Genomic DNA, 27,667 nt, shown 5'->3' with positions numbered 1-27,667 from the left:
GACTTATCTTGTTAAACTGGAAGAATCCTAACTCACCTCTTTAAAGTCAGTGGGTAACTTATGTTTTGTGTTATTTGAAATTGGAAAAAATCAAATTCTCACGTAGAGGATCTGTGCAGAACTTTTTCAAAACCTGGCAGGATCTAATCAATAACATTTTAGAATAAGCTCTTAAAGCACTGAGGAAGCAGATTCTCTCCCCATTTCTTTTTCTTCTCCATTCATCTTTATTCACTTATTAATTCATCTATTTACTTATTTTTACTAGCTTTAAGTTTTATTCTGCTGCCCATGCTCTCTTTCTCAGGGGTGGGGGTTGATTTGTTTTCAATTCTATTTTTGTAAAAATTGATCTGTTTGTATGGAATGTTGTGTGATTTCAATAAAATCAATAAAATTTAAAAAAAAATATGAACAGTAAAGATCACTGACCATTAATGCCACCAAGATCTGTCGGGTCTAACGCTCTGACTTCTATAGGACTGCTTTCAAGCACATCTCAGGACTTTGTCATTTTCTCACTTATGGTTATCTATATTTGTCTGAAAGTTTAGTTTCATATGTCTTCACTAATTAATTTAATTCTGAAACCTGAAACTGTAGACATCAGAAGTAACCTACAAAACTGGATCTCTAGTTGATTAACCAGCAGGAGACAAAGAGTACAGATAAGAGGAGAATGCACCACATGGAGCCCCTAAGGGTCTGTCATGAAACTGTTACTTTTTCTGATTTACATTAATAACATTGACCTGGTGTAGTTTGTGAAATTCGCAGATGACGCTAAAGTGGAGGGACGGCAGACAATGAACAGGAATTCAAAAACTGGACAAACACTTGAAAAATGCAGATTAATGTGGAAGAGTGCAGAGTGCTACATATCGGCAAAAGGAACATCAATTATGATGTCAAGATGGGAGACACCGTCATACAGGAAGCGACCTCTGAAAGAGATTTAGGGGTTTAGGTTGATGCAATATTTCCATTATCTAAGCAACGTACAGAAGCAATTAAGAAGGCAAATAAAATGTTATGTTATATCATAAAAACTGTTGAACTTAAGTCAAGGGATGTTATGCTCAAACTATATACTGCACTCTTAAGACTGCATCTGGAGTATTGGGTTCAGGTCTGGTCACCACGCTACAAGAAAGACATGGTAGCACTTGGCACTGTGCAGAAGAGAGCAACCAAGTGCATCAGACAGACTGAGAATTAAACCTGTTTAGTCTCAAGCAGAGGAGACTGCGTGGGGACCTAATCCAAAGTCTTCAGAATCCTCGAAGGCACTGATAAAGTGCAACATAAGGGTAAATCACATGCTCAAGGCCATCAGTGGAAATTAAAGGGAATTGAATTTCAAACTAAAGCCAGGAAGCACTTCTTTACACTAAGACTTGTGCGACTCTGGACAAACTACTGAGACATGAAATTGAAGCAGAAACCTTGACAACCTTTAAGAAGTGTCTGGATGAGATACTGGGACAGCTTAGCTATCACCTAATAAAGGGGCTTGATGGACTGAACGGTCTCTGCTTGTTTGTCAAATTTCTTATGTTCTCATGTTCTAATATCCATCCATTTTCCAACCCACTGAATCCGAACACAGGGTCACGGGGGTCTGCTGGAGCCAATCCCAGCCAACACAGGGCACAAGGCAGGGAACCAATCCTGGGCAGGGTGCCAACCCACCGCAGGACACACACAAACACACCCACACAACCAAGCACACACTAGGGCCAATTTAGAATCGCCAATCCACCTAACCTGCATGTCTTTGGACTGTAGGAGGAAACCGGAGCGCCCGGAGGAAACCCCACGCAGACACGGGGAGAACATGCAAACTCCACGCAGGGAGGACCCGGGAAGCGAACCCAGGTCCCCAGGTCTCCCAACTGCGAGGCAGCAGCGCTACCCACTGCGCCAATGTGCCGCCATCTTCTAATATGTTTATCCTAAAAAGTATTTGGAAGCAAGCAATAGTCCAAAATGTGTTTGTCCTTAAAATAAGATCCCTGCTGCTGCTGCTGCTGCTGCTGCTAGGGGATTACCAGATACTTCTAGGAAATCGAAGAATGACCTTAACCTTTCTTTTTGTCTTCTCCTGGTTCAGGTTCAAGATTATTATCAGGTGTATGCATGTCTCCTTCTGACTGCTGATCATATATTGAATGTATACAATATATATTTAATACAATTAAGAATAAGAAGGAAATGATGAAGGGGAAAGGACCAGCCGGTACCCTGTTTACTGTGGGCAAACTGTACCAAAGTAGAAAGTCCAAATAACAGAAAATAATCAGGGATGTTGCCTGTCCGATGGATCCTTTCTCCCTAGGCTTTTTTTCTCTCAGGATTTCTCAATGCTCTGTGCCCTCTGGAATTTGGTTCGCTAATGAACTTACAGCAATTCAGTTCTTTAAACAGCTCATGTGGCTGAAGAGGCAGGATCGAAAGTGATGTTGGCGAGCTTCGCTGTCCAGGCTGTGGGTGGAAGACAACCGCATTTCCCCAGACATCGGTTTGTGAGTCCTTCCCTTAGAACTGTCCTCTGGATGCTGGCAATTCACACACATGTGACAACACAAATATACGAGGATATGTATTTGTCACTATAAGTGGCTTTTGAACATCCTTCTGGCCTGTCACTAAAAGCTCTTTCTGAAGCTGCTTGTGTGATTTCTAATGGTCCTACATAAAAATAGAGAAAGGTGGATGAAGTCTTTATTGATGCAGTCGCCTTTTCAAGCCAGTGTGTGTTTTATCTGTCCTTGGCTCAAGGAAGCTATATAACTGTAATTTGCAGACTCTACCACTGGGGTCCTGAGATGGGCAGATGTTGTACCAGGATGTTGTTCATCCAATGAGGATGAACTCCACAAACCTGTAGAGGCTGGTGACCATAGAAGGCAGTGGCATTTTTGGAATGAAAATTGTGGGGGGACACAAGGTCCTGAAAGAGAGAGACACACTGGCCAGAAAGGGTGGACTCTTCTTGAGAGGTCATGCAGAGGGGGTGTGTGTATGTGTGTGTGTAAGTGAGAGAGATAGGATCAAGCACTTAAAGAGACAATTATCTAAAACCTGTGGATCTGCTTAAATCTATTAGCCTGGGTACCTAGCTGATGACGAGTCTCAGGAAAGAGACTTGTTTGGATCAGTTCACAGAGTTGCAGAAGGTGTTACTTCTGACCCAAGGGAGCAATGTGAGGTGAACCTGACAACATGAATATACAAGCAGTGGATACGGCAAAGAAAAGACCATTGGAAGAGAGCTGTGGAAGATCACAGTTGCAGTGGCATTGGAAGGTGGCCAAGGAAGGAGATGGCCTCCAGAAAGCCTCACATAAGGGAGCAAGGGAGAGACACTGTGTTTCACAATATATTAGGCTGCCAGCATGAGGGTTGATAAAATGTCAGCTGAATAACACCCAGAAGGTCTATCAACATATTGTCCTACATTACAACAACCAAAGAAGAGTATTAAATGATATCAACATCCAATACTCATCCCCGAAAGCAGAAACCCAAATGAATATTCATAGATTTCCAATCAGTGGGCACAAGTAATCAATGTGTTTCGTGATAATGATGACAACTATTTCAAACTAGTGAGATGTCCCATACACCCTTTAAATCGCATCACAAAAAATATTGCAATGGCCTGACTTGAAGGGCACTGGCCTTCAAACTCCAAGGCAGAAATGAAGAGTTCAGGAGGCACATCTGAGCTGAGGTCTGTCGAGAACACTGCAGGGGCGACGGGCCTGCAAAAGCAACCTGGAAAGAGGCTAGTGGTGCCAGGCATGAGAAAATTTCATTTCACTGACCAGATCATAGAAAATTGGACAAACTTGATTTAGGGTGACTAAATCAACTTTGCTCTAAATATTTTAACAATCCATTGAATCAATAGTTTTCAACTCCAGTCTTCAGGGACCCCTAGACTGCAGGTTTTTGTCCCACCCAATTTCACAATCAGAGGATCGTATTTTTTTTAATTGACCTAATTGTTTAGTTGTCTGCCTACAAATTTTTTTAAAGAAATTCATAAATATTTCTAGATGGTGCAGTGCCAGCTCTGCTGCCTCACAACGGGGGGAGACCAGGGCTCAAGTCGCAGGTTCTCTCAGTGTCTGTGTGAGTTTCCTCAGTCCAAAGACAGACAGACAGACAGACAGACAGACAGACAGACAGACAGACAGACAGACAGACAGACAGACAGACAGACAGATAGATAGATAGATAGATAGATAGATAGATAGATAGATAGATAGATAGATAGATAGATAGATAGATAGATAGATAGATAGATAGATAGATAGATAGATAGATAGATAGATAGATAGATACTTTATTAATCCCAAGGGGAAATTCACATACTCCAGCAGCAGCATACTGATACAAAAAAAAACAATATTGAAGAGTAATAAAAATGCAGGTAAAAACAGACAATAACTTTGTATAATGTTAACGTTTACCCCCCCAGGTGGAATTGAAGAGTCGCATAGTGTGGGGGAGGAACGATCTCCTCAGTCTGTCAGTGGAGCAGGACAGTGACAGCAGTCTGTCGCTGAAGCTGCTCCTCTGTCTGGAGGTGATACTGTTTAGTGGATGCAGTGGATTCTCCATAATTGACTGGAGTCTGCTGAGCACCCGTCACTCTGCCACGGATGTCAAACTGTCCAGCTCCATGCCTACAATAGAGCCTGCCTTCCTCACCAGTTTGTCCAGGCGTGAGGCATCCTTAGGTGGATTGGCAATGTTACATTGGCCCTGGTGGGTGGGTGCGAGTGTCCACCCTGTGATAGACTGACCCCCTGATGCTTGCTGGGATAGGCTTCAGCCGCCCCATCTCCCTGCCCTGAAAAAGCAAGCTTAGAAATGGATGGATGGATGGGTGGGTGCAGAAATATTTCAGTTTGTTGCCTTAAATTACTTAATGTTCATTTCGTGAACCATTTTCTTTTAAATTAACCCTTTTCTGATGCCATAATTGTATCAAGATGCTGATGACTAGCAATGAGCCGTGCAGTCACGGGTGCAAGCAGCTTTGAATAATAAAGGGGACCAGTCACTCAACTGCAATTTTCTGCTCATTAAGAAACCCAAATAAGCAGACAAGTGAATATGGCATTGAAGCAATGGCTCTTGTTCAGATTCAGTGTTATCCACAATACTCCACAGAAAAGAATGAATTTAATATAAAACTGCAAAAAAGAAATTTAAACTTTTGGCAAAAATGCAACTATTTCAGAATTCTTTAAAATAGGAGAATAAAAAGGTCAACTCCTAAACAATGAGATCAATTAAAAGCAAAAATGAAGCACTGACTCTTTGGAAGTGTTTGGAATTAAAACCTGCAGCTAATGGCCTCCCCGAGGACTGGAGTTGAAATCCAATGCTCTGAGGCAAGTGTATTGCTTTTTTAGTTTTTGTAAAATAGCGCCATCTGCTGGAGGATGGAGCACAGACTCTCTCCTGCCCTTATTGCAGAGACACCACTGATAGATGGCGACATTCAGGTTTTTCTCTGATAACTAAGCAAGTAAAGGCATTGAGGTGCCTTCTTGACCAAAGTCAAGATGTTGTTGTGGCCACTTCAGGCCATCAGTGATTGTGACTCCTAAAAAATGAAAGCTGCTAAGCCTTTCCACAGATGTAGACAGGAGTGAGATGAAGGCTGTGTTTCTTGTCGTGACGCCACATTGTCAGAGAATAAATCTCTTCTCTGTAAAAAGTCTCATCACTTCTGATGATCAAGCCTTCAATGGTGGTGTCACCAGCAAATTTAAAGATGGAGTTGGAGCCGTGTTAGGCTGCACAGTCACAGATGAACAAGGGGTACAGCACACTACCCAGAGCAATGCCTGTGATGGGGATCACTATGGAGGAAGTGATGCTGCCGTTCTAAGGGGGATCTCACCCCCCCCACTTCCACTTTTCAATATAAATTGTGCATATCAGCGCACCTACTGGTTTTCGAGAAACACCCCACACCCCCCATTATCCATGCAGTGCGCAGAATAAGGAGTCTTGACAGTTCTTTTTTACCACTTCACTAATTGTGTGATATGTAATGTCATCATTATTATTATAATATTGTAGTCCCATCTGAATTGCTCAAATAACAAATTCCCGTGGGACTACTTTAATACGGAGTTATCTTTTGCCAATTTTTTTAAAAGGTAAAACGCTTTGTAACCTTTACTGAGACGTAAATGCATAGTCCGTAAAAAGTTACTGACATGAGCTATTCAGATGTGGCTAAAGCTACAGGGGTCCTTCAATAATTCTTTCTTTACACCACTAATCCAGTCCAAATGGAGCTTTCGTGTGTACATCTTGAGGGATGTGAGAGCAAAACCCACAATGACATCAGGAAAACATGCAAACTCCACACAGGCGAGGACTGGACACTGGACATGAACCCTGGGCACTGATCAGCGAGGCAGCAGCACTACTTACTGTGCCACCATACATGAGCGTGTAAGTACAGAATAGATGCACAAACACCCATATATCTATATAAAGTTATGTTAATTTATTATTATTGAGACTTTGAAGTCTGAAGAACTCCACAATGGCTTTTTTCTGCCTCTTTTGTGACCCCTGTTCCTTAGTTTTCTCTACTTTACATTTTGGTTGTGTCGGTCTTTTTCATTCCAGATGAATGAATCATTTTCCCTGCCTGAACCTTGTAACTTCAGCTCAGACTCCCCCAATTCATTATTCAGTTTTCTGTCTACACAAACTCTAAGGCATGGGGAACCAGTCCAAATTTACAATCCAGTCTTCGATCATGACTATTCAGTAGCAGGAGCCGAGGCGGAAACTGGCAGTTTAGTCTAAGAAAGTGTTTGGGATGGAGGGAATCAGAAGGCTTGGAGCACTATGTGACAGTTCTGAAGGGGTCTGCAGGTCACATTAAGTCATGGGGTCTTTAATGAAGAGCCATCTGTTTCTCATTGTGAGGATAGATTGCTGGAAACTTCATATGTGAAGGAATGGACCTAATAAGGAAGACCAGGGAACTGCAGGAGTCTGAGGAGTTCAGTGAGGCAGTAAGCAGCCATTAAGTACAATACAATTCTAGCATGGGAGTATTTAGGATGCCTGAGCTGTTTTGTATAAAGAGGTCAGCTTCTGCTTCTTTCTTTAAAAACAACAAACATTTACAAAGTTGTGAAATTAAGTAGGAGTGCACAGCAGCAAAGCCCAGGATTCAAATCCTGGCAGTTTCCTTATTCTACCAAATGTCTGTGTGGGTTTTTTTCTGGGTAAGTTAGTTAGTTGTCTCTACCATCCTAAAGATGGGCAAGTTAGACTGAGTGGCATCTTTAAATTGGCCCAGAGTGGATGTGTGTGCTGTCCAGTAGATTGGCACCTTGTGTCCAATGCTTGTGGGAGAGGAGCTCTGCCCTGTCATCATGTATTAGAAGGTGTCTTCAGAAACAGTGGGTTCAGAAAGTAGTCAGACCTCTTCAATTGCTGCACACTTTATTGTGTTGTAGCTTTCATTCTAAATGGATACATTTGCCACTTTTGTCCATCAATCTACATTCAGTACGCCATAATGACAAAGTGAAAATGTGTTTTCAGAAAGGTTTGAAAATGTTTTGAACATGAGAAACTGAAATCCCTCATCCATTTTGCTTTAATTGTCCTTGAGATGTCTGTAGAACTTGCCTGGAGTCCACCTGTGGCAAACTCAGAAAGGCACATACTGTACCTGTAAGGTAAGGTCCCACAATTCACACTGCCTGCCAGGACAAAAACCAAACCACCAAGGAACTCTCTGTAGACCTCCACGGTCAAATTGTGATGAGGCATCTATCAGGGCAAGGAGATAAAACTACCCCTAAAGGTCTGAGTGTTCCCAGGAGCCCCATTGCCCCAAAAAATTTTTTGGAACCACCAGGACTCTTCATAGAGTTGGAGATCTGTGTAGGTTTGTTACTTGCAAAAGTTGACGATAAATGGTAATTTAGGTCTGCATGCCAGTTGATGTCACAGAAGTGCGATTGTCAACAATAAAAACTCAAACACAAGCGGTTATATTTGATAAAATAAACACACACATTTGCTTTATGTCTACCAGACCTAACATTTCTTGTTTCGTCATACATTTACACATATCGTTGTGGACACGGAACACACATGAAATGTACAGTATTTCAAATAACTATATATCATTTCTTCTATAATTCCTTACAAGTCTTTGCTATATAAAATCTTCAACGCAGACTTGAGCTGTTAGTGAGAGGATTCGAGCTGGCGGTGCTAAACAGAGTGTAAGGGTCAAGAGGAGCAAACGGCTGGCTGAACAGAGGATGGCTCAGTGCAGGATCAGCGCTGCTAATGGACACATTTGCAAAACAAAGTGGGCAGTTTTGGTGCGCTCAATTTTCCGCCCATGTGTTTGGGGAAAGTAGGCTTTTCTGGGAGAATGAAAAATTTTGCAGGCTTTGGGAATTCTAGTGTTAAAATTAAATTTACAAAACATTAAAGTGTGTAAAAAGTCAGAAGGTCCAAATGCTTTCTGAATCCATGGTAGAGGAATAAAATAACATTGGTGCAGACTTACACAATCCATTTCATGCTGCTAGCAGAGAAACACGGGTACTGAAGCTTGGTGGGCTTTGTTAGCTGCCTTGCTGTATTCACTCCCTCTATATGTGTTGATCCATTATAAAATGGGCACATAAGGCACGTCTTTTTGGCTGTTCTACAGATGTAACCACATTCACTGAGTCCCAGGACCTGGTGTGGCCTGTAGAGGGCATCTCACAACCCCAAATACCAATGCAGGAGTCCAAAATGACAAAGCAAAACAAAGGCTTTAATATCAAAGTCTCAATAAATGATACAGGGGAACAATAAAGCACAACCGAAACAGTAAATAATAAACCCCACTACCTCCAGGGTCAAACTAAACAATAGTAACCCGTGGCCTCTCTGTTAACGCTCTTCTCCTGCTCACTTTTCACTACTTGTGTCTCCACCTACCAATTCTAAACTTGCTGAGCAAAGGAGACAAGACCCTTTTATTTTGTGCCCCATCCACCCTCCTGAGACCCTGCTTAAAGCACTTCTTGGGTCTTGGATGACTTTGATCTCTGGTGTCATATGAATAGGACCCCCTCTGGTGGCACCAGAGATTCCAGCATGTTTGCTCCACTACAAAGGTGCACTGTAGAGGGCCAGAAGGGTTGTCCTCCAAAATTTGCCCATGGTGTCACATCACATCACCCTCTGGTGGTCCGAGGAACCTCAAACCCTGCAAGAGGGCTTATAGTATGTCCTCCAGGAGCTTGAAAGACCTCTTGCTGTGATGGTAGCATCCTCTGCTGGACAGTAAGGGTACTGCTGCTCAGATTAACTTCACTCACACTGGGCAAAAGCATTGTGATCCATACTGCTCTCGACATCTGTAAGGTCAACCACAACATATGAATAAAGTAATGCATACATTGATCTTTGGATTCTTAGAATGTAACTGCCCCAGTACCCAGCAATCCCTGCTTTGTGTTTGATTCACTGATTTAATTGTCGCATAATATCCCAGTTTTCCTTAAACAAAAAATAATCTCATGCTTTATACAGAAAGACATACTTACTCTAGCAGGCCAATGCAGTGCGCCTCCAAATTTTGGATTTGTTCTGGTCCAGTGCGTCCTCCGTTTGTTTCCTCTCGTATGTACAGTGCTTTGGTGTTATGATTGGCATTTTTTTACTTTATTGTGCATATTTGAGACATAGTTTTGTTTTCCTATTTATGTAAACTTTAGGTGTTAGAGGTTGTAGAAGTTTGTGGTTACTGCCATTCTAGAAGCTTGTTTTAGAACATCTGTAACTATTTTTGGATGCCATTTTGAATTCTGCTCCAGAGCCATTTTGCGGAGTTTTGTTATGGTGTTGCTAGGCAACTGACCTAGAAGAGTTTGGGTTTCTTTTCTTCTTCCCAAACACATCTTTCCAATCCAAGTATGTGGACAAAAGGGAAACGAAAAGTGTGTGTTTAGTTAGTTAAAGCTCCTTGGCTATGAGTTTGGGTTTTTGATTTTGATTTGATGAGTGTTTAATCGAATTTCTGGTTATGAATATTTCCTTGTTTTTCTGGCTCACATCTCTTCTTCTGGTCTTTTATTTTAAAAAAACTCTTTTTGTGGTGTTAGAACATTTGGCAGAGGGCTACACCTTATAAGGTTGTCATAAGCACTGTGTTCCCATTTCCATGTCCAGGCCCTGCATCAGCCCACTTTTGAACCTTTAAAATGTGATTGCCCTTTGTCTGCAACACACCTGTGGAGGAACAGAGGCATGGGCTTCATTTACACACCTGAGTGGAGAAACCTTGCCTGGTCCAATGATCTTCAAAAGAGTCTCTGTGTGATCTGCTATTTAAAGAAAGGAGGTCCTGAGAGCAGCCACAGGCAGAGCTGTCCCATCTATACAGGCCAACAAGGCAATCACCATGGGCAGCCAAATATATTAATGACCCCCTTCTGCAGAACATGGTGGGACATTCATCAAATGTAACACTTTAAACTATTATATGTCCTATTAGGAACTTGACGGTAGAACACTTCATCCTACCAAGCTCTGTAATTATGTTAAATGGCTGAGAAATGTTTTGCTTTTCCACTATTATAAAAGTGTAATGCAGTTTACGACACCCTAATCACACCTATTTGCAATTAAGTTCTGTGCTGCAGGCCGCGGGATGGGGTGGGGACAAGCATCAGGGAGATGTACTCATGGCCATGTGCAACAGAAAACAAATCTGAGAAGCCTATTACACATGAGCAACACATAAGATTGAGAAATAACAGGTCTGCAATGCCCTTAGATGTCCAGAACAGCATGTGCACTCCACTGAATTGATCAATGAATCAACGTGTGCCTAACCAGCACCAAGAGGTGTAAGTGTGCCTTTGAACCGAATTCATAATTGGGATTATGGTTTGCAACTGTTCCCCAAGAATGAGAAATTTCCAGTAAATGGGGGTCATACGCTTGCATTGATTGCACTTTTTACATAACATCCGGTTCAACTATTGATTGGACAGGCTCAACTAGGGACACTCAGGCCTCTGGCGGACCACCTGTAAGACGGTGGTCCAAACCTACATGGCCCTGTGTGAAAAAGTAATTGCCCCCTTGTTAAAAAATAACCTAACTGTGGTGTATCACACCTGAGTTCAATTTCCGTAGCCACCCCCAGGCCTGATTACTGTCACACCTGTTTCAATCAAGAAATCACTTAAATAGGAGCTGCCTGACACAGAGAAGTAGACCAAAAGCACCTCAAAAGCTAGACATCATGCCAATATCCAAAGAAATTCAAGAACAAATGAGAACAGAAGTAATTGAGATCTATCAGTCTGGTAAAGGTTATAAAGCCATTTCTAAAGCTTTGGGACTCCAGCGAACCACAGTGAGAGCCATTATCCACAAATGGCAAAAACATGGAACAGTGGTGAACCTTCCCAGGAGTGGCCGGCGACCAAAATTACCCCAAGAGCGCAGAGACGACTCATCCGAGAGGTCACAAAAGACCCCAGGACAACATCTAAAGAACTGCAGGCCTCACTTGCCTCAATTAAGGTCAGTGTTCACGACTCCACCATAAGAAAGAGACTGGGTGAAAACGGCCTGCATGGCAGATTTCCAAGACGCAAACCACTGTTAAGCAAAAAGAACATTAGGGCTCGTCTCAATTTTGCTAAGAAACATCTCAATGATTGCCAAGACTTTTGGGAAAATACCTTGTGGAATGATGAGTCAAAAGTTGAACTTTTTGGAAGGCAAATGTCCCGTTACATCTGGCGTAAAAGGAACACAGCATTTCAGAAAAAGAACATCATACCAACAGTAAAATATGGTGGTGATAGTGTGATGGTCTGGGGTTGTTTTGCTGCTTCAGGACCTGGAAGGCTTGCTGTGATAGATGGAACCATGAATTCTACTGTCTACCAAAAAATCCTGAAGGAGAATGTCCGGCCATCTGTTCGTCAACTCAAGCTGAAGCGATCTTGGGTGCTGCAACAGGACAATGACCCAAAACACACCAGCAAATCCACCTCTGAATGGCTGAAGAAAAACAAAATGAAGACTTTGGAGTGGCCTAGTCAAAGTCCTGACCTGAATCCAATTGAGATGCTATGGCATGACCTTAAAAAGGCGGTTCATGCTAGAAAACCCTCAAATAAAGCTGAATTACAACAATTTTGCAAAGATTAGTGGGCCAAAATTCCTCCAGAGCGCTGTAAAAGACTCATTGCAAGTTATCGCAAACGCTTGATTGCAGTTATTGCTGCTAAGGGTGGCCCAACCAGTTATTAGGTTCAGGGGGCAATTACTTTTTCACACAGGGCCATGTAGGTTTGGATTTTTTTTTCTCCCTAAATAATAAAAACCACCATTTAGAAACTGCATTTTGTGTTTACTTGTGTTATATTTGACTAATGGTTAAATGTGTTTGATGATCAGAAACATTTTGTGTGACAAACATGCAAAAGAATAAGAAATCAGGAAGGGGGCAAATAGTTTTTCACACCACTGTATATATATATATATATATATATATATATATATATATATATATATATATATAATATATATATATATATCTTCTTAATAAATAGTTTCTCCATGAACAAAGTGTAAATCAGCAACATTACACTAAAATGCTGAGGTGTATGCAGGTAAACAGTGGGAAAAAATCATCCAGAGCAGTGGTGCAAGCAAAAGTGCATTTTGCATCATGACAGTGCACCTGCACACACCGCTGCACCATGACAGATCACTCACTGCCTTATTAGTCCAAGAGCTTTTGACCAACAGCAATGTGGGTTTCACATCATACCTCCCATATTTGCCGGATCTCACGCCTTGTGACTCTTTCATCGTGTCTGAAATTAAAATTGAGACAGAAGGGAAGATGATTTGCTACTGTGTTAGAGATCCAGGAAAAAAATCGAAGGAAGCTCTAGACACAGAAACAAACGATGAGTACAGGAAATGTGTCCAGGAAGATCTGGGACAAGTGGAATGCATCTCAAGGGGAGTATTTTGAAGGTGACTAAAAGGGGATTAGTGTAAGTTGTACAATAAAATTATTTTTTAACAATTTTGGGAATTTATGGGACCCCCATTTTATATATATATATATATATATATATATATATATATATATATATATATATATATATATATATACAGTGGAACCTCGAGATACGATCACCTCTGTATACGAGAAATTCAAAATACGAGGAAAGTATGAGCGAAAAATTCAGATCTAAATACGAGCATTGGCTCGCGTAACGAGCCACGAGCCAGGCTGTGGGTATAGCTCGCGGCTTAGCAAGGGGGCGTGGTAGCAGTTGCGAGCCGCGATCTGCGGTGTCTGCGTTTCTCACTTAAGTGCACAGGTGGGAAACTGCCCACATCCATGATTGTTCCTGTGGCTGATGGGCTGCAGCTGCCATGTCCTCCCCGCATATATAGAGAAGCGCGAGCCGGTTAAGGGGGAGAAAAAGTAAAAGAAAAGAGAGGAGAGAGAGAGAGAGAGAGAGAGAGAGAGAGAGAGCGCGAGCGCGAGCGCGCGTGCAGGCAGGCAGGCAAGCGGGCGGGCAGGCAGGCGGGCGAGTGAGTGCAGGCTCGCGTGTAGCTGAACAGTGAGCTGAACAGGCGAGCCAAACAGCTGAAGCAGGACGGTGTAGAGAAGGTCAGCTACATTAAGAGTGTCTCGCCTGTTGCAGAGCCCGCAGGTGAGACGCTAACAGAGAAGAAGCACCGGGGATTGTCATCTGTTTTTTAAAGACGGCATCCTTTTGACGTTTTAACCTCGTGTTAAAGGATTGTTATTCTTGTGTATTTTAAACCTCCACTTTACAACTGTTTTAAGGATTATTTATTTAAAGATTTATTGAATGCTCTACTGCACTTTGGACACCTGTTTTGATTCTTTTAATAATCAGTTATATTATTTACCAGTGTTATTTATTAAAGGTAGACTTCAGTATATATAATTTATCAGTGTTATTTGTTAGGAAAATTGATTTTTATGTTAATATATTTGGGGTGCAGAACGGATTAACTGGATTTCCATTATTTTCAATGGGGAAGTTTGCTCTAGATACGAGAAATTCGCTATACAAGCTCAGTTCTGGAACGAATTAAACTCGTATCTAGAGGTTCCACTGTATATATATATCTGCAGTGGGCTGGCACCCTACCCGGGGTTTGTTTCCTGCCTTGCGCCCTGTGTTGGCTGGGATTGGCTCCAGCAGACCCCGTGACCCTCTAGTTAGGATATAGCGGGTTGGATAATGGATGGATGGATATATATATATATATATATATATATATATATATATATATATATATATATATATATATATATATATATATATATATATATATATATATATATATATATATATATATATATATATATATATATATATATATATATATATATATATATATATATATATATATATATATATATATATATATATATATAGGGGCGGCACGGTGGCGCAGTGGGTAGCGCTGCTGCCTCGCAGTTGGGACACCTGGGGACCTGGGTTCGATTCCCGGGTCCTCCCTGCGTGGAGTTTGCATGTTCTCCCCGTGTCTGCGTGGGTTTCCTCCGGGCGCTCCGGTTTCCTCCCACAGTCCAAAGACATGCAGGTTAGGTGGATTGGCGATTCTAAATTGGCCCTAGTGTGTGCTTGGTGTGTGGGTGTGTTTGTGTGTGTCCTGCGGTGGGTTGGCACCCTGCCCAGGATTGGTTCCTGCCTTGTGCCCTGTGTTGGCTGGGATTGGCTCCAGCAGACCCCCGTGACCCTGTGTTCGGATTCAGCGGGTTGGAAAATGGATGGATGGATAAATATATATATATATATATATATATATATATATATATATATATATATATATATATATATATATATATATATTCAGTGGCGGGCCATCAGGGCCTGTAAGGCCTTCTCTGCTGGCCTAAAAAAATATCTGAATCACAAACTGATGTTAATTATATTTTGTCCATGAATACTTATTAAATAATTCCAAATAGTCTGTCCGCTTCCTTTCATAGCTTTTCCGATGGTTGTGCCGCGCCTGCTTCCAGACATGTATTTTCGTATTAAAGCATTTAACCAATCACATTTCAGCCATCATTTGTTGTCAGGCAGGGTCAAAGTCAAAGAAGTCTGCCAGGAGGCCTTCACAATCCGTTCTGCAGGCCCTCTAACACAAAATAAGTCAATTAAACTGTTGCTTCAACCAATCAGATTTTGAGTTGGTTTCACTAGGGCCCTCTAGCAGGCGTACGGCAACATCACCGTATTCAGACCCGTTGATTGGATAGGATGGTGTAATATAAAAATCTGAATGAGAGCATGGGGCAGCTAGTACACATTGGTATGTTTGGCGGTGAGCATTCCCGTGTCCACTGCTTCTGTCGAGCGGACATTTTCAGCCCTAAAGCAAATTAAAACTTATGCCAGAAATACGACAGGGCAGGTTTGACTTTCAGCATTGGCTTCAATGGCGATAGAAAGGGACTTCGTGATGGAACTGAAGCGCACGGATAATCTGAACGACAGAGTAATTGAACTGTTTTTGAGGAAAGAGAGGAGGATGGATTTTGTTTACAAATAATCCGAATTTTTGGTGAGTAAAATGTTGCGATTTTCCTAAATAATATTGCAAGTTTATAAGTTATTATTGATGTTTTTTATGTGTGTCGCGGGCTGTAGCTGCAGTAGAAAGGAATTTGTTCACCCCTGGTTTGTCTATTCAATAAAGGCATTTATTGTGGCTACAGGAGTGTTCTATCTGCGATGCAACAGCTCGTTATACTGTATTTCTGCATATTAAAATGGTTTTTATAACCATAAATTAGTTTTTGAGGGGTGGGTTGATTCAGACGAAGCACTACTGAAGGCCTAGGTGTGAAATGCACGGTCTGCCACTGATATATATATATATATATATATATATATATATATATATATATACTAGCAAAATACCCGTGCTTCGCAGCGGAGAAGTAATGTGTTAAAGATGTTATGTAAACATATATATACATATACATATATACATATATATACATATCTACATATACACATATCTACATATACATATATATACATATATACATACATACATAGTGCGTTGTAACACGGGCTGTGATTGTTACATGGGAGGGAGACGACAAATCACAGCTTCCCGCTTTCTAATCGGGCTTGTGATTGGTGCTTCGACTGATGCCTAGATCCCACAGTATCTCCCCTTAGGAGAGGCGTTAGGCAAGTGTAATTGAATAGCGGTGGTGCAAGTTTAGCTTTACATCTGTTTTTAAGGCTTATTGACTGAAAGGGGCTTTCATGAAAAAAGTTAGGGCTTTGCTACAGGATACACCCTCCACAAGTTAAGGAAGTAAAAATAAAGGTATATATTTCTGTTTTATTTAAACCTTTTAAGTTTGTATGCGGGTGGTATGGTGGCACAGTGAAAGGTGCCAGTTAGGAGACCCGGGTTCGCTTCCCTGCGTGGAGTTTGAATGTTCTCCCCGTGTCTGTCTGGGTTTCCTCCGGGTACTCCGGTTTCCTCCCACAGTCCAAAGACATGCAGGTTAGGTGCATTGGCGATTCTAAATTGTCCCTGGTGTGTGGGTGTGTGTGGGTGTGTGCGCCCTGCGGTGGGCTGGCACCTTGCCTGGGGTTTGTTTCCTGCCTTGTGCCCTGTGTTGGCAGAGATTGGCTCCTGTATTTAGGATATAGCGGGTTGGATAATGGATGGATGGACATTTGTATGCATAGCCCCATTTGCCCGTTTTCGTTTTTTTTTCTTTCTTCAGTAATATTTCAGCAAACCCGGAGCTTGTCAGTTCAAATCCTGGTACTGACACCACTGTGTGACCCTGCGGAAGTCACTTCACCTGCCTGTGCTGCAAAAAACAAAAGTAATGTAACAAATTGTACCTCAGATGTTGCAAGTTGCTGGAATAAAGTCATAAGTCAAATAGATAAATATGTATTATACACATAGGAACTATTCATTTATTTTCAGTTAAGTCATCTGCAGCAAACCTTTATAAATGAGGGTTTCTCCTTTTTAGATAGTGCAAACTGTTTCTTCTTCATTGAGGTTTTCTCTTGGAGAGCTTTTTTCATTTCATTGAAAATTAAAGCAGCAGCTGCCAAAATATGTAGCTTTCTTATTAATTTTTCAACATTGTGTAAAATAACTTTATAAAGTAACATAAAAGGTTTAAATACTGGTTATCCTTTTACACTAAAATATTACTAAAGAGATACAAAAAAAAGTAAAATGCATATGTTGTTTTTCTTTAAGTAGATTAAATATTACTGAAGAAAGAAAAAAAAAACTAAAACAGCCAAATGGGGCTATGCATACGAACTTAAAAGGTTTAAATAAAACAGAAATATATACCTTTATTTTTACTTCCTTAACTTGTGGAGGGTGTATAGCAAAGCCCTAACTTTTTTCGTGAAAGCCCGTTTCAGTCAATAAGTCTTAAAAACAGGTGTAAAGATATTGACAATAAGCTACGCAAACCCACCAAGACATGGAATCGTTTAAATCAAGGCGCGAGTCGAAAAACACCATCCCATACTATTAGTTAACGATTAACACATTTCTATATGTATTGTAAGCATACAATACAACTGATAATATGTTGCGCTTATTTATCTGGTGTACCGACATTTTTGCTCGTTTAACGGCTGAAATCCAATGTGGTTTGTGCCCTTCAGAATGAAAACAGTTTGCATTTACCTTATTAATAAAAGGCGAGCTCTTAAGCCTGAGAAATCACCCCGTAAATGCACACGTTTAATTGCACATGTGTTAATATGTATGCTTACACACTGTTTCTTCTTCATTGAGGTTTTCTCTAGTATGTAGATCGGGGTAATTACATTCACGGCATTCGTAGTCTGATTCACAATCTGATTGTATGATAGATAGATAGATAGATAGATAGATAGATAGATAGATAGATAGATAGATAGATAGATAGATAGATAGATAGATAGATAGATAGATAGATAGATAGATAGATAGATAGATAGATAGATAGATAGATAGATAGATAGATAGATAGATAGATAGATAGATACTTTATTAATCCCAATGGGAAATGGGTGGTTACCTACCAGGTAACGCTTATGGTTGGCCAGCAAGTCAGCTAACATCAGCCACGGTGCCTTCAGTTTTGAGAAGCAGATCATATGCAAGTTTAGTTTCTTTTCAATAAAGTCAGGCGTTAGGCAAGTGTCATTGAATAGCGGCGAGTGATTGAATAGCGGCGCAGCAAGATTAGTTTCTTTTCAATAAAGTCAGGCGATAGGCAAGTGTCATTGAATAGCGGCGCGTTGTTGAAGAGCGGCGCTGCAAGTTTAGTTTCTTTTCAATAAAGTCAGGCGTTAGGCAAGTGTCATTGAATAGCGGCGGCGCTGCAAGTTTAGTTTCTTTTCAATAAAGTCAGGCGTGTTTTGCAGCGGCGAAGTTCTGCTTTTAAATTTTTATTAAGAAGAAAAGAAAACCTTTTTAAACTGAGGGAAAATATACCAATAACAATTTGTTAAGGATCTGTTTTTTTGTGAAGCTGCCTTTACACAGCCTGTCCGCTGTTTTATAAACGAATGCCGTATAAGGCCGTCCTTTCTCCTTCACAGTCAGTTCACGTGATTACGTGTGAGGCGTGATGACGCGATACACAACCCCCGCAACCCCGCCTCCCACGGCCAGCGAGCTGCCGTCCATTACTTTATATGGACAAAAAAGAGGTTCCAGTTATGACCGTTACGCTTTGAATTTTGAAATGAAACCTGCCTAACTTTTGTAAGTAAGCTGTAAGGAATGAGCCTGCCAAATTTCAGCCTTCCACCTACACGGGAAGTTGGAGAATTAGTGAGTGAGTGAGTGAGTGAGTGAGTGAGTGAGTGAGTGAGTGAGTGAGTGAGTGAGTGAGTGAGTGAGTGAGTGAGTGAGTGAGTGAGTGAGTGAGTGAGTGAGTGAGTGAGTCAGTGAGTGAGTCAGTGAGTGAGTCAGTGAGTGAGGGCTTTGCCTTTTATTAGTATAGATATATATAACAAACAATGAAGACGCACTAATGAGCTTGTCTTGCGGTCTTGTATGTATGTTATCATCCAGTTGACACTTGGAACCGGCCGACTCTATTTAATTTCAAAAGCAACAGAGGCGCGTGTGGTGCTCAAACATAAAGAATGCTGGCAGTCACCTCCAGTTCACCCTTCTATATATTCATTTTCTATATTTACTGTATCATGAGCAGGGCGCCTTTTAATACACACAGCACAAAGCCGTCTTGATGTGCAGTACTGCTTACTTTGAAGCTCCTTCTATAATATCTTATGAGTGTCAAGTGCTCTTTACCAGGCTTTGTGATTTAGCACACTTTTAATGGCACTATATAAAATACAAATACCATTACATTTGAATGAGATAATTACTTTTACGAGGTGTGATCAAAAAGTACGGTGAATGTTGATGCAGAGCACCATCCAAGAGCAATGCAAAACAATTCAATGCAGGTTCTGACGTGTCCATACTAGAGCCTAGTTTGTGACAAGTTTCAACTTGTTTGATACTGTCAGTCGTTTGTGAGCTACTGTTGAGTTTGTGTATTTTTCAAGTTTGTCGTTAATAATGGATATTGAGCAATGCATTAACATGAAATTTTGTTTTTAGATTGCAAAAATCGGTTTATGGTGACACGCACCGACAATTAAGACTGTTTGACTGGTTTGATTGATTTTGTAATGGATCTGACTCGGTTGAGACGAGAAAAGATCAGGACATTCTTCAACATCAATAACCAAGGAAAATGTTGAAACGGTTTCGTTCTTCATCATGACAACGCTCCTTGTTACACATCCCTTCTAGTACAACAATTTCTGTCGAATAAAAACATTATGCTGTGTCCGCATCCACCTTATTCGACGGATCTGGCACCGTGCAACTTCTGTCTGTTCCCTAAATTGAAAATGATCATGAAAGGCAAACGATTTCAGTCCATTGAGGACATCCAGGCAGCCATGACAGCCCAGCTAAAGACACTCTCGAAAGAAAACTTCCAGAACTGCTTCACAAAGTGGCAGGAGCATTGGGATAAGTGTATTCAAAGTGGAGGAGAGTATTTTGAGGGTGACTAGTAGTTGTAAATCTTTTACTGCAATAAACATTCACATAAAACATTCACCGTATTTTTGATCACACCTTGTATATCCATATAGATAACAAGACCACACGTATTATATTAAGCTATTTACCCAATGTCCCATCCTTATGCTCAGTGCTTCCAGGATAGGCTCTGGGCTCACATGAATATGAACTTGATTAAGAGGATGAATTAGGTTAATTAATCCATTTATAAGTACTTTAATATTCAATGGTACTGGACACAAATAATGTGTGCATGATTAAAATGGAGGGAGAACCAAAGATGGGTGTTGTGCTCAGTAAACAGAGCAGTCAGATTACCCATCGCCTGACCCAAATCATTCTATTCAAAGATGTGCGGAATCTCAATCAAGGAATGAAACCATCTTGATTTTACACTACATGAGACAGGACAAAGGAAGAGATATAAACAAAAGCACATTTTGTGGACCCTGTCACCACCAGGGTTTAGGTGTGTGAAGTTACACTTCAAAGGCATTTATTTTACATCAGTACAACTGTTCTGTTCCAAATTAATAAACTGCCTCGTGTCTTTAGTTTATTAGGAGTTGATATTACCAGTGACATGAAGCGACATTCCATCAGTGGCGCTAATTACCTTCTAAGCAGCAAAAACCAAAGCTTCATGCTGTGGATTTATGGTCCAGCAACTTCTTGGATAACTGAATTTAATGACAAGGTGATTTCTCTTTAATCATTCCAAGCTTTAGACAAGCAAGGGAGAAAGATCTAATTAGTGATTCTGATCAAAGGATGATAAAGAGCTATCATACTGCAATAACAGAGTGGCAATCCAGAGGTTAAAGTCACGCCATGGCTATGAAGTCCTCAGGGAAGTTTACTCTCCTCTCTTCCGGTCACTTCCTGGTGCTCTGTGATTAGGGGCTGATTGGTGGGGGCAGGGGGAGGGTGAGCCCACCAGAGTCAGATAAGACTTCAACAGGAGCCCAACGCTTGGGCACTTTCACATGGTAGATGGGTGTTGGCCGGCTATGCTCTTTGCACGCATAACCTGCATACCACTGTGTATTGCAGAGATACACAAAACAGAAAACCCCAAAGTGCAGTTCTAATATTTATTAGCTCCAGCGTCATAACATCCTTGAGAAGACAAGGAAGCAAGTCCTGATTAACAAACATCAGGACACAGACTTACATAAAAATATTTGTCACTTTTTGTGATTTTTTTCATTGCTGAAGCTTCCAGGGGTCAAATGGTGGCATAGCAGTTAACATGTCTGCCTACTGAAACCCTGGTCTGGTCACCACCTGTGTAGAGTCTGCATGTTCTTCCTTTTACGACATTTTTTATTACACAGGTACTTCATCTTTAGTTTGTGTTGAGGTGATTAAAGACAGTAAATTTGCCAGTCATGCGTGAGTTTGAGGGTGTGTGTGAGCATGAGTGTGAGTGTGCCCTACAATGAACTGGCACTACATTTGACTTGATGTCTGGCTTCCTATCCACTGCTCACCTAAAACTGGGTCAAGCAGTTACTAAAAATGGACAGATCCAGCAATGTGCTTGGAGGCAGAACAGAAACGCAGCATGGAAAGTTGCTACTTCACTTCGGCTTGCCACCAGGTTTAATTCTCAGCTGGGGTGTAGAGTTGTCCTTGTCTTTATTAAAGTGTTTTTCTTTAATGTAAAGACTTGAGTGTGTGTACCCTGCCATAGGCTGGTATTTATTTATGATCAGTACCCTGGCTTCCTGTAGTGGTACGTATTAAGTTCAAATTCTTGACGCTTGCCTGCTTAGCAGTCAGTTGGCCTGTACCTAAATATGGAGACACGTGTGAGGTCCTGTGCTGCTTCTCGACCACTCAGGCCTGCTGGTTACCGACATCTGAAGACGCCACCTCATCTCAGTTGTCAAAGACACAAGAGTCATAAAAAGGTTTGGGGCAGCCACCCATATAATATTCCCAGGCTGCTAATGGATAAATTGCTAGTACTGTTGTGCTCAGAACGGAGTCCAAAACAGAACTGATTAGGTTAGTCAAATATGGCGGCTTTAAATGCCAGAAAAGGAAGTGAAGTCAGTGAGGGCGGAAGCGGAAGGGTCCTCTTCCATAGGTTCGGACCTGGATGTAACGTCATCAAAAGCACCGGAACCAGAAGTCTCTTCGGTCATGGGTTCTTCTCCGGTTGTGACATCATGCAAGGGTCCAGAACTGGAAGTGACGACAAGGATGGAACTGGAAGTGACATCATCAGGGCCAGGTGGAATTTCCCGTGAATGGTCTGCAGGAAAGTGAGAAAAAAGGTTAGTGCACTGCGCCACCCTCTGGTCTGGCATGGAATTTCTCTCATTTAGACACTTTAGCTGCTTCCCATGTGCACATTTGTGACACAGCCCATACTCTTTTCATGTGTAGTTCCTGGCTGGTGGATCAAGCTGGCCACCTCCATTCAGAACTCTGACTCCCTCAAAGTGTTTGACTACGAAGCATTTGAAAACTCTCTTGTTTGGTGAATTTCAGTCTAATTGATATTAGCTGTTAACGTTTGTAAATCTGGAACTTGTAATGAGTTTATATTTTCTTTGGGGTTTTTCACTTATTGAAATCAATTTTGCACCCTTGTCTTGTAACACTTGTTCCCAAACAGTCCCCAGACTGATGTATTTAATTACGTTGACCTCCTTTATAAGTTGCTTTGGATAAAAGCATCTGCTAAGAAAATAAATGTAAATGTAAAAAGTATTTTCAAATATAACACTAGGGAGCACCTATGATACACTGTACAGCCAAATGTATGTGGACACCCCACCAAATCACTGAGTGCAAGACTTTCAACAGCACCCGTTGTTAACAGGACCATAAAATCAAACACATGCTGAAGAGCTCAGTTACTTTAATCGTGGCACTGTCATTGAATGCCACTTTTGCCGCAAGTCAGTGTATGAAATTTCTGCTCTGCTATACCTGTGACAGTCGACTGTAAGTGCTGTTATTGTGAACTGGAAGCACCTTGGAGCAACAACAGCTCAGCCACAAAGCACAGACCACGCAAATTCACAGAGCAGGCCGACTGAGTACTGAAGCACATAGCTCGTAAAAATCGTCTCTCCTCTATGGCATCACTCACACAACATTAGCACAAGAACTGTGCGTCCCAAAAATGAATTTCCATGGCTGTGTAGCTGCACACTATGGGTAATGAAGAATGTCAGCTGGAGTAGTGTAAAGCACGCCGTAATTGGAATCTGCAGCAGTGGTAATGTCTTCTTTGGGGTGATGACTCGCACTTCACTATCTGGCCGTCTGATGGACTAATCTGGGATTGGCAAATGATAGGAGAACACTACCTTCTAGACTGCAAAGTGTCTACTGTGATGTTTGGAGGCTCAAAGATGATGGTCTGGGGCTGATTTTCAGGGTCTAGGCTAGGCCCAATGGTTCTAGTGATGCTACAACATACAAAAACATTTGAGACGATTGTGTGTTTTCAACTTTATGCACAGAGCCCTGACCTCAGACTTACTGAACACCATTGGAAAGAATTGTACTGCCAATTGCAAGTCAGGACTTCTCAACCAACATCAGTGCCTGAATCCACAAAAGCTAAATTAGCCACAAATTACTACAGTCACACTTCACAATTTAGTGGAAGATCTTCCAAGAAGAGTGGAGTCTGTTATAGCCATAGAGGTGAGGCCAACTCCATGTTAATGCCCATAGTTTTGGAATGGGATGTCCAGCAGGTTCATATAGGTGTGAAGGTCTGTGTTCACAGACATTTGGCCATATAGTGTATGTGAGTTTTCATTCCAACCAAATATGGATGTGGACATTAGTCCATCCATCCATTTTCTGTAAATTCATCTGTCTTTGTGTCAAGTACTGAAGTATTTTCGAAACTCTGCCATCATCTTACAAAGCTGTAAACTCCAGCTTCTCCACCTAACCATTGTCTCTGCTTCTCCTGTATCTGAATGCCAGAGTATTCAGATCTTCCATTCCAGATCACTGCTATACAACTCTTGGTAACGTTGACTTTAGCTTTATGGCGTCTCCACTCTGGGCTGTTCTCCTTAATTGGTGTGGCAGACAGCAGGACTTTAGGGACTTTCAAAACTCAACTTGATGGTTTTTTAGAAGAATTAAGAGGACAGGCCTGGCAAGTTGTGTTGGGCTGAATGGCCTGTTCATGTCCAGATTGTTCTAATGTCCTAATTCTGCTTGTCAGGGCCTATCATCATTCTCTTAATGGTACTTTTTTTAAAATTTTGTAGGTGGCTGTCTGTTGCTAACTTACCAAGCTGACTGAACCTTCTTGCTACTTAACTCTTGTGCGGTTCATTTTTACTGTTGTAGGCTCTTTCACGTTTACTGTATTTCAATTATCCATATTAGATTTCAAGCCAAGAATTGGTGTCCCTTAAATTTTGTAAAGTGTTAGGGAAAATTCTCAATAATTAAAGAATATTCTTGTCACTGTGCAGGCTCCATCAGGATTGATGTAATTAGGGATATCCATCTTGGATTCAATTAATAATGGTGACTGTTCACTAATAGTTTCCCTAACAAAATCTCTATGAAAGACACTATATACTGTAAGATAAAAAATGATATATTTTGTGGCATTTGCTTAATTGTTTTATAAGTGCATCATGGTAACATCCTTTTCCTAATATACAATAAAAATAAAATCCAATTGATACTTCTGTTTCCATTACCCATTTATCCCAATGCACCCTGAAGAACCAGAATCTGTCACTGGAAGCAACTCTGAGTGGGACAGCAGCCCATCACAGAATACGCTCACCACGACCACCTGGCTAGTTTAGAGACTTTGATAAAACTCACCTACACCCTGCGGCAGATGGCCAGGTCCCTTACCTCCCTTATCTCCCCTGGAGGACTACATGGCAGCCCCCCAAGGTTGCAGCAGTACCTCAGATTCCCAAAGGTCTTCATGGAAATTACAGTTTGGTTCAGCCCTTTGTGTTCCATGGGTGCTGCCAGGGGGTGCTGCAAGGACTGTGGAACCCTACTTTGTCAGGCTTCCACCTCACCTGGAAGTGCTTCCGGACCACGCTGACAGGCTACCAGAAGTACTCCTGGGTGCAGGATAAAAGAAGCCACTGTTCCAAGAGCCAGAGTTGGGAAGGAGAGGGCAACACTTGCTGGGAAGAGTGGAGGCAGAGACAGAGACAAAGTGCTTGCTGTTACTGTGCACTGCTTGGTGTTATACTGGACTGTGCATTAGTGTTGGTGGGAAATGATTTTGGGAAGCGTTTCCCACAGAATAAAGCCTGTGTGTTGTGCTGAACCTGTGTCTGAGTCTGTCTGTGTTGAGTTTGGGGAGCTGGTGTGCCCTCTGTATGTTACAACACCTTTGGGAAGTCTGTAACATGAGGAAAATGTGCAAGCAGAGCAGAGAAATGCCCCCAGGATGGTGAGGTGGCAGCGCTTACTGCCCAAAGTCTGCTTGATTCATTGATTGTTCTAATTTCTTTTTTGTAATGTAAAGCATATTGTTGGTCATTTTTCATACACAAAATGAGAGAAGAAATAAGTTACCTGCTTAAACAAGGAATCCATTTAATGCAACAAATTGATCCACCATTGGAAATCATCCAGTTATTTTAGTTAATAAGGAGTCTGTGAACTTACGATTTTTGTATCGATGAGCCTGAAACGGCTAAAGAAGTCAGCAGGAGCTGTGTGTGCTTCGTTTATCTTCGACATGAATATAGATTCCTTTTTGTATGAGCTGTAATTATGTGACATGCTCTGAAGGGTGGCGAGTGAACATTAAATTCAATGGGCTCTTTATGTGTGTTCCTTGAAAGCAGTTGAGCTCCGTAAGCCTCAAGCGGAAAGCAGCCATTTATCATGTCAACTTCTGCGGTTGCATGGAAGGCCATGAACTGGCAATTTCAAAATCTGGGCACTCTTGCAAATAATCATAATCTGTCTTTTTTTCTTAGATATTACTCTCTTAGATCTTAGAAACTGAAAACAGGTCTTAAGTGTGCTTCCTTTGAAAGCCAATAGCACTTTAATTTAAACAAATTCCTATTCTGCTTATGTTTTAATAAAAGTTACATTTTGATGGATGGCTGCTCATTGTATTAGCCAGATTAAGACCTCCGTGGGCCCCAGGGTGTCACCAGTCGACCACCATGCACAGGCACACATTATGAACATCACGTAACATATGTTATTAATAAATCAGATATATGGGTTACAGTAGATACAAAACTGTTCACTTGACCCTCCTTATTTTTTCGTTAGTCTTTTACAATGAATGCAACAAATTGACAAGTTAGACATCTTCTCTTTAGGAAACAGCATATCAATTAGACAGCATATCCCAGCTAGCATAGGGCATAAAGCAGGAGAGAATACATGTTCTTCCTTTTAAAACATTTTTTATTACACAGTAACTTCATTTTTAGTTTGTGTTGAGTTGATTAAAGACAGTAAATTTGCCAGTCATGGCACTATGGTTAATGAAGAATTTCAGCTGGAGTGGTGTAAAGCACAATGCAGTTGGAATCTAAAGCAGTCGTAACGTCTTCATTGGAGTGATGATTCACACTTCACTATCTGGTTGTCTGATGGACAAATCGGGGATTGGCAGATGCCAGAAAAACACTACCTTCTGCACTGCAAAGTGTCTACTGTGAAGTTTGGTGGAGCAAAGATGATGGTCTGGGGCTGATTTTCAGGGTCTGGGTTAGGCCCATTGGTTCTAGTGATGCTACAACATACAAAAACATTTGAGATGATTGTGTGTTTCCAACTTTATGGCAACAGTTTTCTGTTCCAGTATGACTGTGCCCCTGTGCACAAAGCCAGGTCTATAGATATGGAGGAACCTGAGTGGCCTGCACAGAGCCTTGACCTCAGCCTTACTGAACACCTTTGGAAAGAATTGTACTGCCATTTGCAAGTCAGGACTTCTCATCCAACATCATTGCCTCATCCCAGAAAAACTAAATTAGGCACAAACCCTGGACAGGGTGCCACTCCATCACAGTGCAAACACACACACAGGCCAATTTGGCGTCACCACTTCATCTAACCTGCATACGCATGAACAGTGGGAGGAAACCCACGCAGACATGGGGAGAACGTGAAACCTCAATGCAGGGAGGACTCAAGACGTAAACCCGGGTGCGCTTACTGTGAGGCAGCAGCACTACCACTGTGCCACCGTTCTGCACATAAATAAAATGTATTTTACCTAAAATCTTATTTTCAACTGTTTTAAAATATTAAATAAAATCCTTTACTACTGTTTGTTAAGGATTTGAGTCTGGCCAGAGGTGTGTCCGTCATACTCGTGATTTGCCATCAGAATGCAGGAAGACACATTTATTTTTCTGTAACATATTTCTGTACCGTATAAAATTTAAAAGAATAAATAACTCAAGAATATAAAGCTTTTTGAAATGGTGTA

Source organism: Erpetoichthys calabaricus, chromosome 1 (genome assembly GCF_900747795.2).
Source record: "Erpetoichthys calabaricus chromosome 1, fErpCal1.3, whole genome shotgun sequence".
Lineage (NCBI taxonomy): Eukaryota > Metazoa > Chordata > Cladistia > Polypteriformes > Polypteridae > Erpetoichthys > Erpetoichthys calabaricus.
Note: the sequence above shows the minus strand (reverse complement) of the source record.